The sequence below is a fragment of the Thamnophis sirtalis genome, unplaced genomic scaffold, assembly GCF_051295495.1.
Source record: "Thamnophis sirtalis isolate CommonGarterSnake01/CBP01778 unplaced genomic scaffold, rThaSir2_p1.2 scaffold_13, whole genome shotgun sequence".
Taxonomy (NCBI): Eukaryota; Metazoa; Chordata; class Lepidosauria; order Squamata; family Natricidae; genus Thamnophis; species Thamnophis sirtalis.
The window spans coordinates 14,916,497-14,930,883 of NW_028261393.1; the positions used below are offsets into that span (position 1 = coordinate 14,916,497).

Sequence of the window (14,387 nt, forward strand, 5' to 3'; positions counted from 1 at the left end):
TAAAACATCTTATATAAATTTTCTCTATATGCAGTTGACATTGTCATTTTATAATTTTGAGACCACAATTTCTGCTGTTTCTCTAAATCAATCTCATGCCCAAAGTTTTTCCCCCAAGCTATCATGGTTTCTTTAACTTGTTCGTCTTGTAATTTAACCTCTAATAAATATCCATATAATTTTTTAATTACTTTTTCATCAGTCAGAATCCATCTATGAAGTGGTGAACTGATAAGTGAGAAATCTGTTTAAACCACCAATGCATATTTTCCAAACTTGTCCATTAACCAGACTGCAACTTTTCATCAATATTAGCATGCTGCTAGAGTTTGCAGTGCCATTTTATCAACAAGAACTGTGTATAATGTGTTTACAAAAATGTCTACATTAGCAAAAGGGGAATATACAAAACCTCTAAATGAACAAAACCTGGTTATGAGAAATATGCCTGTTGGGACAAACACACTGTATGTGAATGAATTTTCTTACAAGGATCTAGGATGGAAGTAACACTTGTCATTCAATCCAACTTATTTCTAGAAAAGTTGTTTCTCCGTAAGGTTGAAGTTAATAGATGCATTTTGAAAAAAATGAATGTGAATTCAACGTTTTTTTTCCTATCAATATTCACCTCTAGCATTGTACAAACAAGTGAATCAATGTAATATCATAGTTGGAAAGCCTTTTTTTAAATATTAGAAGTAAACAATCTTTAGGGATTTTTTTTTTTATCTTTCACTCTCAGCATTTTTGACCCTTGATTGTTCTGGAATTGACTGGAAATATCATTCAAAAGTTGGAAATAAAATTGCGGGGAGAAATATCAAAAACCTCAGTTATGCAGATGATAGCACTCTAATGGCAGAAAGTGAAGAGGAACTAAAGAGCCTCTTGATGTGGGTGAAGAAGGAGAATGCAAAAGTTGGCTTGAAACTCAACATTGAGAAAACTAAGATCATGGCATTCAGCCCTCTCAATTCCTGGCAAATAGATGGGGAAGAAATGGAGGCAGTGACAGATTTTATTTTCCTGGGCTCCAAGATCACTGCAGATGGGGACTACAGCCAAGAAATTAAAAGATGCTTGCTCCTGGGGAGGAAAGCTATGGCAAATCTAGACAGCATACTAAAAAGCAGAGATATCACCCTGCCAACAAGTGTGTATAGTCAAGGCGATGGTTTTCCCAGTTGCAATGGATGGCTGTGAAAGTTGGACCATAAGAAAGGCTGGGCACCAAAGAATTGAGGCCTTTGAACGATGATGATGCTGGAGAAGACTCCTGCGAGTCTCTTGGACTGCAAGGCAATCAAACCGGTCAGTCCTAGAGAAGATCAATTTTGACTGCTCTTTAGAAAGCCAGATCCTGAAGATGAAACTCAAATACTTTAGCCACCTAAATAGAAGGAAGGACTCACTGGAGAAGAGCCTAATGCTGGGAATAATTGAGGGCAAAAGAAGAAGGGAACGACAGAGAATGAGGTGGCTGGATAGAGTCACTGAAGCTGTAGGTGTGAGCTTAAATGGACTCCAAAGGATGGTAGAGGACAGGAAGGCCTGGAGGAGCATTCTCCATGGGGTCGGGTTGGGTCATGACATGACAACTAACAACATTACTCAAAAATTTCCAGAGGACTCCAGATTGCTTAGTCCCGTTTTAAATTTTGGCCTCACAGAGATGAAATCACTGCAAAACACTATGGTCATTTTGGAGGAAAACACCAAATTCTGCAAGTCCATTTAGTTCCTCCTCTAGTCCACCCAGAAAAAGCTTGCAGAAATGTTTGCATTAGCAAGATAACATTTTAATGTCATGTCAGAACATTAACTGAGCTGTCCATAAAAGCAATTTATCCTCTGGGATAAAGCCCCAATCACTATTATAATGGCAATAATGTGATGCTACTGACATCTATATGACCTCCTCATCCTGAATGGAATTGTCTTAACAATTCTCTGAGTAGTTCTAGGCTTTTATACCAATTACTCTGAAAAAGGAACAAGCTCTCATCATGCCAAGCAGGTAAATTCCTTGGTTCTGCCTGCCCAATTCCTACCTCCAATTAGAAAAGGATAACCTCCTTCAACATAATGTGAAAGTGGGTCAAGAATTATAAAAGAAAGCAAAATACACATCAAAGGATTTTAATTATGGTCACTGACCAGGACTGAAGGTAAGTATACTAAAAAAAATGGTGAAGGGGGAAGGAGACTTTTTGCAAAGTTTGGAACTGTTATACGGTTACTTTGTGTGCATGAATCCTTTCCAAACCCACAGTCTGATGCTTGGTAAGATGTGAACTGGGGTACTGCACTTGGGGGTAATGCTTTTCTCAACCGCAGTGCAATCGAAATTTTTATTCATATGACCATAACTAATAACTATGATCATCACTGAGTTTGCATCTTATGATTTATGATGATTGTATATTATGATTACGGTCATAATTTGTCACTTGTTGTTATGGAAACTGAGAGCTTATGTACCAGAGACAAATTCCTTGTGTGGACACAATCACACTTGGCCAACAAAGAATTCTATTCCTATTCAATTCCTTTCCCAACTGCAGCCATTTTAAGACTTCATTTTCCAGGATACCTGACCAAGCAAAAATGATTGAAGAAGATGGGGGATATAATAGATGAGTTCAAAAGGTGACTAAGAGTTCCTTGGAAGATAGATAACAGAATAACAGAGTTGGAAGGGACCTTGGAGGATTTCCAGTCTAACCCCCTGCTGAGGCAGGAAACCCCATCCTATTTCAGAGAAATGGTTGTCCGATCGCTTCTTAAAAACCTCCAGTGTTGGATAAAACTTTATAAAAATAAAATTTTATAATGGAGGACAATTTATTGGGAAAGAAATGCTGCATATCAAAGAGATAAACCTGATTTTGATCACCAAAGTGCAGCAATGCAATCTTGAGATGTTTATCAGGAGACACTGAAGTGCTGAGCGATATGCAGTACGTTGCTAAGAGGTGCAGATGTTCACCCTTAATATCTACGTAGAGTTAGAAATTCTATTCAGGATCACGGGAGATTATTTGGGAATTCATCCTCTATCATTTTTTTCTAATAGCCCTAATCTTGATAATACAATCATTATAGTAAAGTAAAGGTTCCCCTTGCACATACATGCTAGTCATTCCTGACTCTAGGGGGTGGTGCTCATCTCCGTTTCAAAGCCAAAGAGCCAGCATTGTCCAAAGACATCTCTGTGGTCATGTGGTCGGCATGACTAAATGCCGAAGATGCATGAAACGCTGTTACCTTTCCCCCAAAGGTAGTTCCTATTTTTCTACTTGCATTTTTACATGCTTTCAAACTGCTAGGTTGGCAGAAGCTTGGGCAAATAACAGGAGCTCACGCCGTTACGAGGCACTAGGGATTCGAACCGCCAAACTACCGACCTTTCTGATCGATAAGCTCAACATCTTAGCCACTGAGCCATTGCGTCCCTGTCACAATCATTATACTTGCAGTTATACTCTTCCTGTTGTATACATTTTTCCTAATCTTCCAGTTTCTGTTTTAGCACACCTCTCGGTATGACAGCTTTGTTCATTTCTTGCAGAGGTGTTATTTCGCTGCCTATTGCAGTCCTAGAACTGCTTGCCTTAGCAATATGTTATCTTATGAATGCTTTGAGGTTCAGTCTTATAGGTCCACTGTGGATACATCTGCTTGGAAACACCATCCCTCAACCCATGTCTTTTTCCTTATGACTTCCAGGATCAGAAGATAGAGCCACAGAACAATGGGTGCAGAGGAAGTCCGAGGGTAATCAAAGCCCAGGTGCTTCCTCTGCCAATCTTGGAAGCAGCCACAAGAAGATATTTGCAATGGTGTGAGTGGGGAAGACTTTGGGAGATAGGGGGGAAAACCACAGCCACGGCACTGTCAGATAAGCGGCAACCTATCTGATCTCTGTGTTTCTTTCACTACACATAGAAAAGATAGTTGCACTACCGTGTTTCCCCGAAAATAAGACATGGTCCTATTTTCTTTTGACCGCCGAAATAAGCACTTGGCCTTATTTTTGGGGAGATCTTATTATTTTTGAGGTGCAGGAGGCGGTGAGTGTGGTCACCTCATGGCTGCTGTTGTGTTGCAATATTTTAAAGGAGGGCTTATTTGGGGGGCAGGGCTTATTTTAGCGCATGCACTCAAAAGCCCAACTGGGCTTATTATCTGGGGAGGTCTTATTTTCGGGGAAACAGGATACCTTTTGTCAGCCTGAGTCATATTTATTACTAAGCATAATGGAGTTGTTTTTTGCAGTGAAACTAGTTGTGTGAGCCCACCTATTTTGGTTTAGTGTGGAGAGCCTCAGTTGGTCAAAACTCCCAGGGGGTTGGCAGTCGGTTGCCATTTTGTTCCCTTAAAGCTGACTGGACCTGTCCAAGCAAAGTGGGAATGCTGTCCAATTCTGCTCCTGTTTTGACTGGGCAAGCTTGCAGAGGGCCTACAGGTGCAGGTAAAACAGCAAGCCAAGACTGGAAAAAAAAACTTGAAACAGGCTTCCACTCATGACTTGTGGAGCCAAAGTGGAAGCCCTGTCAAAATTCACTCTGGCTTTGCCAGTGGGCTGGCAACATTTAAGCACAAAGCACATTTTGGGAAATAGCTACACCCATCAATCTAGTCCCTTCTCAAAGACTCCACTCACCATCTGTTATTAATGATTTACATAATTATTATTTAGGTTTATTCCTGGCAGGGATACCAATTCATTTAATAATGTAGGGGAGTGCAATATTTCAGAATCCTAGTTATTCTCGAGTTATACACAGGCCAGACTCTTCAACCATGGTTTAAACAATCTGGATTTTGAAAGAAGAATAAATCAAATTGCAGATTGATTTGAGAGCATGCTGCTAGCATTTTCTCAGCAATTGGCAAGGTCTCTTCGATCTGTCCATTTGATCCTGAGCCTCAGTTAAGAAGGAAGAACATAAATGAAATTCTTTCCTGACCTTAGGCTTCATGGTTTCTATTAAAATATCAGATTAAAATTACAGGTAAAAGAACCCCTCAACAAGTTTTCCATATTTATTTTATATGGTTGTGAGCAGTGAGCATTATCAAGCATAGTTACTGTAGAAAGCAAACCATACAGAGGCTGAGAATAAACCAAACAATTATAATTATGGAAATGCTGAATTCTGCTTGAAAAAGCTACATATACCTTCTCAAAATCTGGAATGGGGCAACTCACTACAGCTAATTCACCATGGCCAGCTCCCTGTGACCAGTTCACTGCAGGAAAACTCACTGCAGGGCAATTCAACGAATACAAAAGTTAACTTAATTTTAACAGAACCATGGCCAATAGCAATAACACTTAGATTTATATACCACTTCATGGTGCTTTACAGCACTCTCTGGGTGGTTTTCAGAGTCAGCATATTTTCCCCAACAATCTAAGTTCTCATTTTACTGACCTTGGAAGGATGGAAGGCTAAGTCAACACTGAGCCTGGTGAGGATCAAACTCCTGGCAGTTAGCAGAATTAGCCTGTAATATTGCATTCTAACCACTGTGCCACCACGGCTCCAATTATAACAGAATAAAGAAAGTCAATCCAGAAATACAAGAGTTACAATATTAAAAAAAAGCCATAGACACCAATAATAATAATAAAAAACTGAATGAAACAATTAATACAATGTTGAATTGTCCCATAGTAGGTTTTCCCGTGGTGAGTTGGCGATGGTGGGCTGGCTGCAGCAAGTTAGCTGTGGTGAGTTTGCCATGGAGAGTTGTCCTAGATCTCTCAAAATCTACTGGGTGGAAATGTAGTAAGTCAGGGGTTTCCATCTTTGTGGCCTAATGAGCAGATTTCTAATTGTGAGATCTTTCCAGTACCACTTTCATGAATTTAATTTTTGGGAAGCTTCCAAACAAACATTGGGCCGATCTAACATCTTTATTTTTTATGATGGCATGTGGAATAATTGAAAGGTGAGTGGTATACAAATTTTGATTATCTACATCATCCTTTTTTTTAAAAAAAGTTGGGCTAAATCTTAGTAAGCAAAGAACGACCTTGGATACCACTAATATATTGTACACTCTCCATAGTAAACGAAAAGATATACCTGATTCCCTGAAAATAAGACAACCTACCTGGATAATAAGTCCAATCGGGATTTTGAGCACATGCACTACAATAAGCCCTCCCCCCAAAATAAGCACTCGCTGAAAACACAGCAACACAGCAGCAGCCATGAGGTGACCACTCTCACTGCCTCCTGCACCTCAAAAATAATAAGACCTACTCAAAAATAAGGCCAAGCGCTTATTTCAGCGGTCAAAAGAAAATAAGACCCTGACTTATTTCCAGGGAAACACAGAAAACGATTGTATCTGATATCTAATAAGTAGTTGATAAGGAAGTTTGAAAATTAAATTGCACTTGGCCCAGAATTCATCCATCCAAAGCAAGTTAGATGGTATGAGTAAATTATCATTTCCATCCTATCACATGCCAAGTCTTTACTACTGCAGCAAAAAAATATATGCCGAGATCTAAATTTCCATTCTCATTTAAAAAGAAAAATTAGGGACACACCTCTGCTTTCCAATCCAGCACGCAGCGCAAAATGGCCACAGCCGTTCTGGCAACCATTTCAAGAAACTACTTTCTCTACAGGCTTCCCAAGACTAACATTAAACTCTCTGCCAAGCAAAGCAGGTGCTGTCACACTGCCTTCAATAGATTACAAATGAATCGCAGCGAAATTGGACTGAAAGCTCTCAGATGCTCAAGATAGAGAAATTGCCGGTCTGGTTAAGAGCATGCTTTTTAAAAAAATAAAAAAAACACCCATGAAAACCTCACCGTGGCCCAGCCACAAACATAAAATAATAGTCTTGTGTAGATCCATAAAAGAGGGAGATTCCCCCTCTGGGCTTCCATTATCCACAAGACAATGGCAGGAGCTATATTAATCTTGTAGTCTGCAGAGAGAAGACGTGAGCAAGGAAGCATCTTGAAGCTCCACTAACAGATGTTATTAGCATATGGCTGAAACTAGGGAACAGAAAGAAATTACTTTACAACTAAATCAGCACAGAAATGCACGCGCGGGTGTGAAATTGCCAGTCTCGGCCTAATGCGAACGCTCTGCTTCGTTAAATCTTAAAAGGCTCATGAGAGCTCAGGGCACAGTCAAAAGTCAATTACAGAAAAGCAGTCCATGAGGAATACTAGACACGCACGTTCAATGTTATGTCGGTTGCATGTATAGACTGCTTTCCTGCCGACACACCGGGCCCTGGGATTGATTTGGCTCATTCTGATCTCTTGAAAGGTCCTTCCTCTTTTTTTATTATTTTATTTCTATCTACTCAAAAAGACCTATTGTTGCTTTAAGGGGCAGCAATTGCTCTCCTAGGAGAGAATTAAGTGGCACAATTCTCAGGAAAGCTAGGCTGTTGTTTGAGGAGATGGCAACTTCTCGTGGCTGTAGCATAGGGCCTTCAATGTTAAAGATTAGCTGAGATGTGAAGAAGCTATTTGTTGTGGCCTGCCAGTTGACAGCGGAGCTGGCAGCAGAGTCGGACAGTGAGGAGGTTGGGGAGGAGCATGGGCCAGTCCTGGAGGCTGGGGAAGACTTGGGCGAGGGCTCTGCAACAGAGGCAGGGCCGAGGCTGTCTGGCAGTGATCAGGTGCCTACAGAGCCAGACAGCAGTGAACAGCTAGAGCTGTTTCCAGTATGCGCATGCGCAGAGCTACCAGAAGAAAAGAACAACTCAGAAATCATGGTAGACTTGGGAGTAAAGTCGCAGGTGGAAGGTGATTGGCCCCTCTCATAGGAAATAAAAGAGGAGCGAAAGGGGAGCGGGATTTTGCAGGAAACAATTCGGTCATTTGGTCATTAGAGTCATTTCAGGAGTGTGAAAATCTGTCCATGAATCTCAGAGACTCTGTGCCCAGTCCTTCCTTCCACAGCACCTCATTTGGAAAATATTCACATGGCAGCTTTCCAAGATAGATAAGGTCTGTAGTTATAATTACTCCTTTGAAAGACTGTTTACCAGGCATTTGCTGAATGTAAATGAGAGAAATTCGCATTCATTTAATAAAAGGGATTTTGTTGGGACCAGGACTCTGCCTCGTGCTTTTTGGGGATGCCTAGGTCAGAACACTATCCTGCAACTAAATAAAGTTGTTGTAGGAGATGACCAGGCTGAGTTTGAGGGAGGGGTCGAACCTGTCATTAGTGTTGAATCTCTTCAGGCCCACAAGAGATTTAAAAATGCAGCCCACCTTGAATTCTTTTAACTCTTATTTACTTCCAATTTCCTTTGGCTGTTAGTAGTTCAGATTCTTGTAGAGAGCTTAAGCTTGCAATAAATCTTGTAACTGCCTGGATCTTCTAATTTCCCTCGTGCTTGATAGTTGTCTCATGAAATTTCTCAAAGTTTTTTTCCCATGTGAAGGGAAAAAAAGAAGGTGCTTCTGTTTTTCCATTTTATTCACCTCATGAATTTATTTCTTTATTCTTGAAAGTGACAGGGGCTTCAACCCCTGTCATGGATGAATACATATAACTTTCTGTCACTCTGCAGCTTGCTTAGCTGCCCTGTCTTTCCTAGCTGAACAAAAGTGCATGAGAGGAGTCCCCATTTGATGTCTGCTTTGGAACTGAATGAAGGTATCAACAGCCCACAAGGTTGCAGAATGGAAGAGAATTCTGTAATGAAAGACCCACCATTCCCATCCAGATCTCACAGCTCTGTGTTCCTACTGCATCCAAGAACTTCCTACTCTAGGCATGAGATTTTTTCCCCCAAAATTCTCTTCTCTTAGAGAAAAAAAAGAATTGTAGAGATTGAAGGGACCTTGGAGGTCTTCTAGTTCAGTCCCTGCCCAAGGCAGGAGACCTTATATCATAGTTGTAGTTGTAGTTTATTCAATTTGTATGCCACCCTATTCCCGAGAGACTCAGGGTGGACAGATGATTGTCCAATCTTTTCTTGAAAACTTCCAATGATGGAGCATCCAAAAGGCAAGCTGTTTCACTGATCACCTGCTCTCATGATAGAAAATTTCTCCTTAGTTCCAAGTTAGATCCCTCTTTAACAAGCTTCCACCCAATGCTTCTTCCTGTCCTCTAGTACTTTGGGGAACAAGTTAATCCCCTTTTCTCTCTGACAGTCCCTCAAGTCCATCTTCATTAGGCTAAAGGTAAAGGTTCCCCTCGCACATATATGCTAGTTGTTCCTGACTCTAGGGGGCAATGCTCATCTCCATTTCAAAGCCAAAGAGCCAGCACTGTCCGAAGATGTCTCCATGGTCATGTGGCTAGCATGACTAAACACCAAAGGCGCATGGAATGCTGTTCCCTTCCCACCAAAGGTGGTCCCTATTTTTCTACTTGCATTTTACATGCTTTTGAACTGCTAGGTTGGCAGAAGCTGGGACAAGTAATGGGAGCTCACTCCATTACGCAGCACTAGAGATTCGAACCGCCGAACTCCCGATCTTTCCGATCGACAAGCTCAGTATCTTAGCTACTGAACCATCACTAGACATACCTAGTTCCCTTAATCATTCAATGTAGGATTTAGCCTCTAGACTCTTTAGCATCCTTGTTTAACAAGATTCTTTCATCAGCTTAATTTAAGAACCAAAAGGAGAATGTTCTATACCACAGTACCCAAGAAGAATCCAGTTTTGGGGAACTGTTTGTATTATGTCCCCAAACTGACCAAATTTGAAAAGACAGCCAAATAAAGAAATGGTTGAATATAGAAACAGATGTAGGAATATATCTAGAACCCTCTTTGTTTTTAAAATCAATTTGTGCCTTCAAGATACAGTATGTTATTCTATTTATTTTTTTAAAAATTGTATTTGCGTAAGATTTGTATGTTAAGCCATTCAAAGTTATTTATTAATAAAACCCCACTGTGACCAGCTTCTATCAAGACCACCTTACTGATAAGAAATTGGACAGACAAAGGTGAAAGGTATGAATAAGAGCTGCAGGAATAGAAAGCAATTAGTGAGTCTAGCAAGGCACATCTTTGTCAAGCTAGAGAATCTTTGCTATCCAAAGATCAAAGGGCAAAGAGACAAGAATGAAAAGAAAGAAGAGGAGATGGAAAGTAAGGGATGAGCTTAAAATAGACACCATGAAAGAAATCCAGAAGAAGCAGTTGAAGAAATGACCTCTGATTCCAATCACCAGTCCCCTGGAAGCAACTTGCAAAGACTGAAGTTAGCCAAATATAAATGTGATTGACAAACAGATCAATAGATGACTCCCATGACAACTGGGATGGCAGGCATTACCGCACAACCTTATGTGATGTCTGAATGAGGAACCTATGATTCACCAAATCTTAATGAAGTGGAAGTCGTAGGAGCCCCCAGTGAACATGACCAGAGATGAGAGATGAGAGTTGTAATACTGGTAACATCTCAAAGGCCAGTCACAGTTTCCCGTCATTGCTGAAAAACCACTAAGGTAAGCCTACAGCTAGGGAAGTAGCATTGTGATGTGAGAGGCTAGAGGTTGTGGCATAAGCATTAAACAGGACCCCTAGCCAAAGGAAAGAGATGACTTTCAGCATGATCAACAATTACATTCCTTGACTTGGGAGCAGTGGTGGGATTCAAATAATTTAACAACCCATTCTCTGCCCTAATGATCAGCTGGGTAGGTGTGGCTCGGCGGTCATGTAACTGGGTGGGCGTGGCCAACTCAACATCACTCATATCAATGGGCGCTTCGTCTTAGCTGTTACAATGTAATGAGGGTTAACTGGAGAGGCAGTTTCTGTAAGCAGGTCAATAAAGATTAGGCTAGAAACAACACCAGAATGTTTCCTTTAGCTTTAGTTCCTTTAGCTCTCTAAAGTGGAAAAAAACACAAAGTGAGATTTCTTCCAACAACCAGTTCAGAGAAAAATAGCAATGGGTTCTCCCGAATAGGTGCAAAGTGGCTGAATCCCAGCACTGCTTGTGAGCCAAGGAAAGTCATTGTTAAAGGTTTTGAGCAACTTGCAACATTTGAACATGCAAATATTGAAACACTTAAAAGATGACATCATTTGAGGGGATCTGGAGTACACTCACTCTGCCTTAACAGACTAGACAGGCAGAAACAATTGGAAAAATTATTGTTTGCTAGGGTGGGTAGGAAGCTTGGTAACCTGAGGTGCAGAATTGCCCAGCAAACCTGATTGATGCAAACACCCATTGTCACATAGTAAAAGAAGCAAAATGGTACAAAACCATAAAAGAAAAAAAGCCACTCCAGACATCAAATAGTAAACTATGAGTAGATAAAAAGAAAGCAAAGCTTGGGGCACTGGGAAGGCAGCAGGAGAGAAACATCCTATAAGTCATTTAAGTGAAGGGCTAGCATAAGATAATCAGCTGTAGATGCTTCCTCCTGGACTATCCATAAGCCACTTCTCATAAATCTGTTTTGCTAAACATTGACATTCCCAAGGCTCACTGGGATTTCTCTTATCCCACAATGCTTTGCTCCAAGCTGCATTGTGACATTTTTTTTTCCTAAGCAAGGTATGATAGATGAGATTTGAGACCATGCTGTACCAAAATATGTGGAGACTCTAGAAAGTGTGCAGAGAAGAGCAACAAAGATGATTAGGGGACTGGAGGCTAAAACATATGAAGAACAGTAGTATTGGGTATATCTAGTTTAATGAAAGGAAGGACTAGGGGAGACATGATAGCAGTCTTCCAATATCTCAGGGGTTGCCACAAAGAAGAAGGAGTCAAACTATTCTCCAAGGCACCTGAGGGCAAGACAAGAAGCAATGGATGGGAACTAATCAAGGAGAGAAGCAACCTAGAACTAAGGAGTAATTTCCTGACCGTTAGAACAATTAATCAGTGGAACAACTTGCCTCCAGAAGTTGTGAAAGCTCCAACACTGGAAGTTTTTAAAAAGATGTTGGATAACCATTTGTCCTAGGCAAGAGGTTGGACTAGAAGACCTCCAAGGTCCTTTCCAACTCTGTTATTCTATTCACAGCAAAGACTCCTGTTTTGAAATTGAATGGTTGCTAAATTTTCTTGGCAACTATTATTTCTTAAGGCAAGGATCAGTCATTTCAGAAAGTTTTTCAGAATGCAACCAGTCGTATGCTGCTAAAACAAACCATGTTGAAAACAGCTTGGGGGATCCATGAGAGAATGCCAGGTTAACCAAATCTTCCAGCCAGGGTTATAATATGTTCCAGGGGGTGCAGGCCAAAAGCCAAACATTTGATAAGAATGGATGGCCAGATCACACCAACTCTGCAAACAGCATTTCCAATATTAAAATCATCAGCTTGGTTTTCTGCTTTAAAAAAAAAACAGTAAGCACCAAAAGTATCATCCTAAAAGTACCCATTTGAAGAGGTTACAGAAGAAAAATGGCAAAAGTAAGAATGCAGGTGAGGAAAACATGTGGCCTCACCCCTGTCATTTCTGGAAAAAAAAAGTAGTATTAGCATCCTAGATTAGATTAGAAAGGAAGGGGGAAATGGATCTCTTTGGAGAGTCTGAACAATGTTCAAGAGAGCATTTTCTCTGGTGCCCAGACTGTTCCACAACATAAAAAGAAAGAGAAGTCAAAGTGCCACAGAAATAAGAAGCAGATTTACAAAGATCCTCATGGATACAAATAGCCTTGCTCCATCATAATCTTTTCCATGAAGATTTTGAGTTTTGCATTGAATGTGCCTTGCAGACCAGAGATTTAAGTTCATAATGATCTCCAGGCATTCTCTACCTACTCTAGTCTACCCTACCCTTCCTACCTGTTGTGGCCTACCAGCTGTCAGCGGAGCAGGCGGCAGGCTCAGATGATGAGGAGGTTGGGGAGGAACTTGGGCCAGTGCTGGAGTCTGGGGAAGGCTTTGATGGATGTTCTGTGTCAGACGCAGAGATATAGCCAGGGCTGTCCAACATTTCCCAGCCACCGGAGAGGCAGCTGCCTTTGAGATGAGTGATGAGGAAGAACAGCTTGGGCCTGTTCCAGATGCGTGTATGCGCAGAGCAGTTAGGAGAGGAGAACAATGGAGGACAAGGAGTTGACTCTGGAAGCAAAGCACACATGGATGCTGAATAGCCCCTCCCTGGCTGGGAAATAAATAGAAGGAAAGGGGAGTGGTTGTTGTAGGAGACAACAGCTCGTATTTCTGAAGATTTTGCTCATGGTGTTTTGTGTCACAAAGACTGCTTGCCAGAACTTAATTATTGCAAGGAACTGATAAGGTCTGTACTGCAGTTAACTCCTTGAAGGACTGTTGCCTGGAATTTTTGGTGGGTGAATACAATTCATTCACAAGAGGTAAGTAAAGAGGGGGTTTTCATGACAAGGAGTCTGTTTCTTGCTTCTGCTAAGGCTGGGTCAGAACACTACCAGAGGCTAATATAGGCTCCCAATTTCTAGATCTTTATAGATGTTGCATGGCCACATCTAATGAATGATATCACTGTATTTCTACTGCAACATGCTCTACATGGGGCAGCCCTTGAAGAGCATTCGGAGACTTCAGCTTGTCCAGAATGCAGCCGCGCGAGTGATCGTGAGTGCACCTCGGTTCACCCACGTAACACCTATCCTCCGCAAGCTGCACTGGCTGCCTATTGGTCTTCGGATACGCTTCAAGGCGCTAGTCGTCACTTATAAAGCCCTTCATGGTATTGGACCTGGGTACTTGAGAAACCGCCTGCTGCCAATTACCTCCAATAGACTGATTAGATCCCACAGATTAGGCCTCCTCCGAATTCCATCCGCCAGCCAATGCCGGCTGGCGACTACCCGGAGGTGGGCCTTCTCTGTGGCTGCTCTGACCCTCTGGAACGAACTCCCTGTGGAGATTCGAACCCTCACCACCCTCCAGGCCTTCCGCAAAGCCCTTAAAACCTGGCTGTTCCGACAGGCCTGGGGCTAAAGAGCTTTTGCCCCCCTCCTCGAATGGTATGGTTGTTGTGTGCTTTTAAATTGTGTATTGTTTTGTTCGTCTTTTTTATCCCTTATCTGTATCCCCTTCCCTGACTTGGATTGTGAGCCGCCCTGAGTCCCCTCCGGGGAAAAGGGCGGTATATAAGTGCAATAAATTCAATTCAATTCAATTCAATTTTCTTTTTCTCACAGTGCAAGGAATTGGACTAAATCAGTGTGCCCCAACCAGTGGGGACTTTAAGATGTGCGGACTTAACCTCATGCTGTCTAGATAATTCTGGGAGTTGAAGTCCACACTTTTTAAAGTCCCAAGGTTGGGAAACATTGGACTAGACAATCCTTGTAATAATCCCTTCTAATTTTATAATTCTGTGACACTAGTACCCTTTTTGTTATTCCTGCTGATGTTGGTATTGGATTTGTTTTGGTCTTATATCCTTTGTT

At 41.5% G+C, this 14,387-nt stretch overlaps 1 protein-coding gene across 1 annotated transcript in view; it reads right to left on the minus strand.

Moving 5' to 3' along the window:
* Positions 1-14,387, minus strand: part of PTPRU (protein tyrosine phosphatase receptor type U) — a 422,700-nt gene that overhangs the window by 69,905 nt on the left and 338,408 nt on the right. The gene's annotated exons all lie outside the window — the stretch shown is intronic.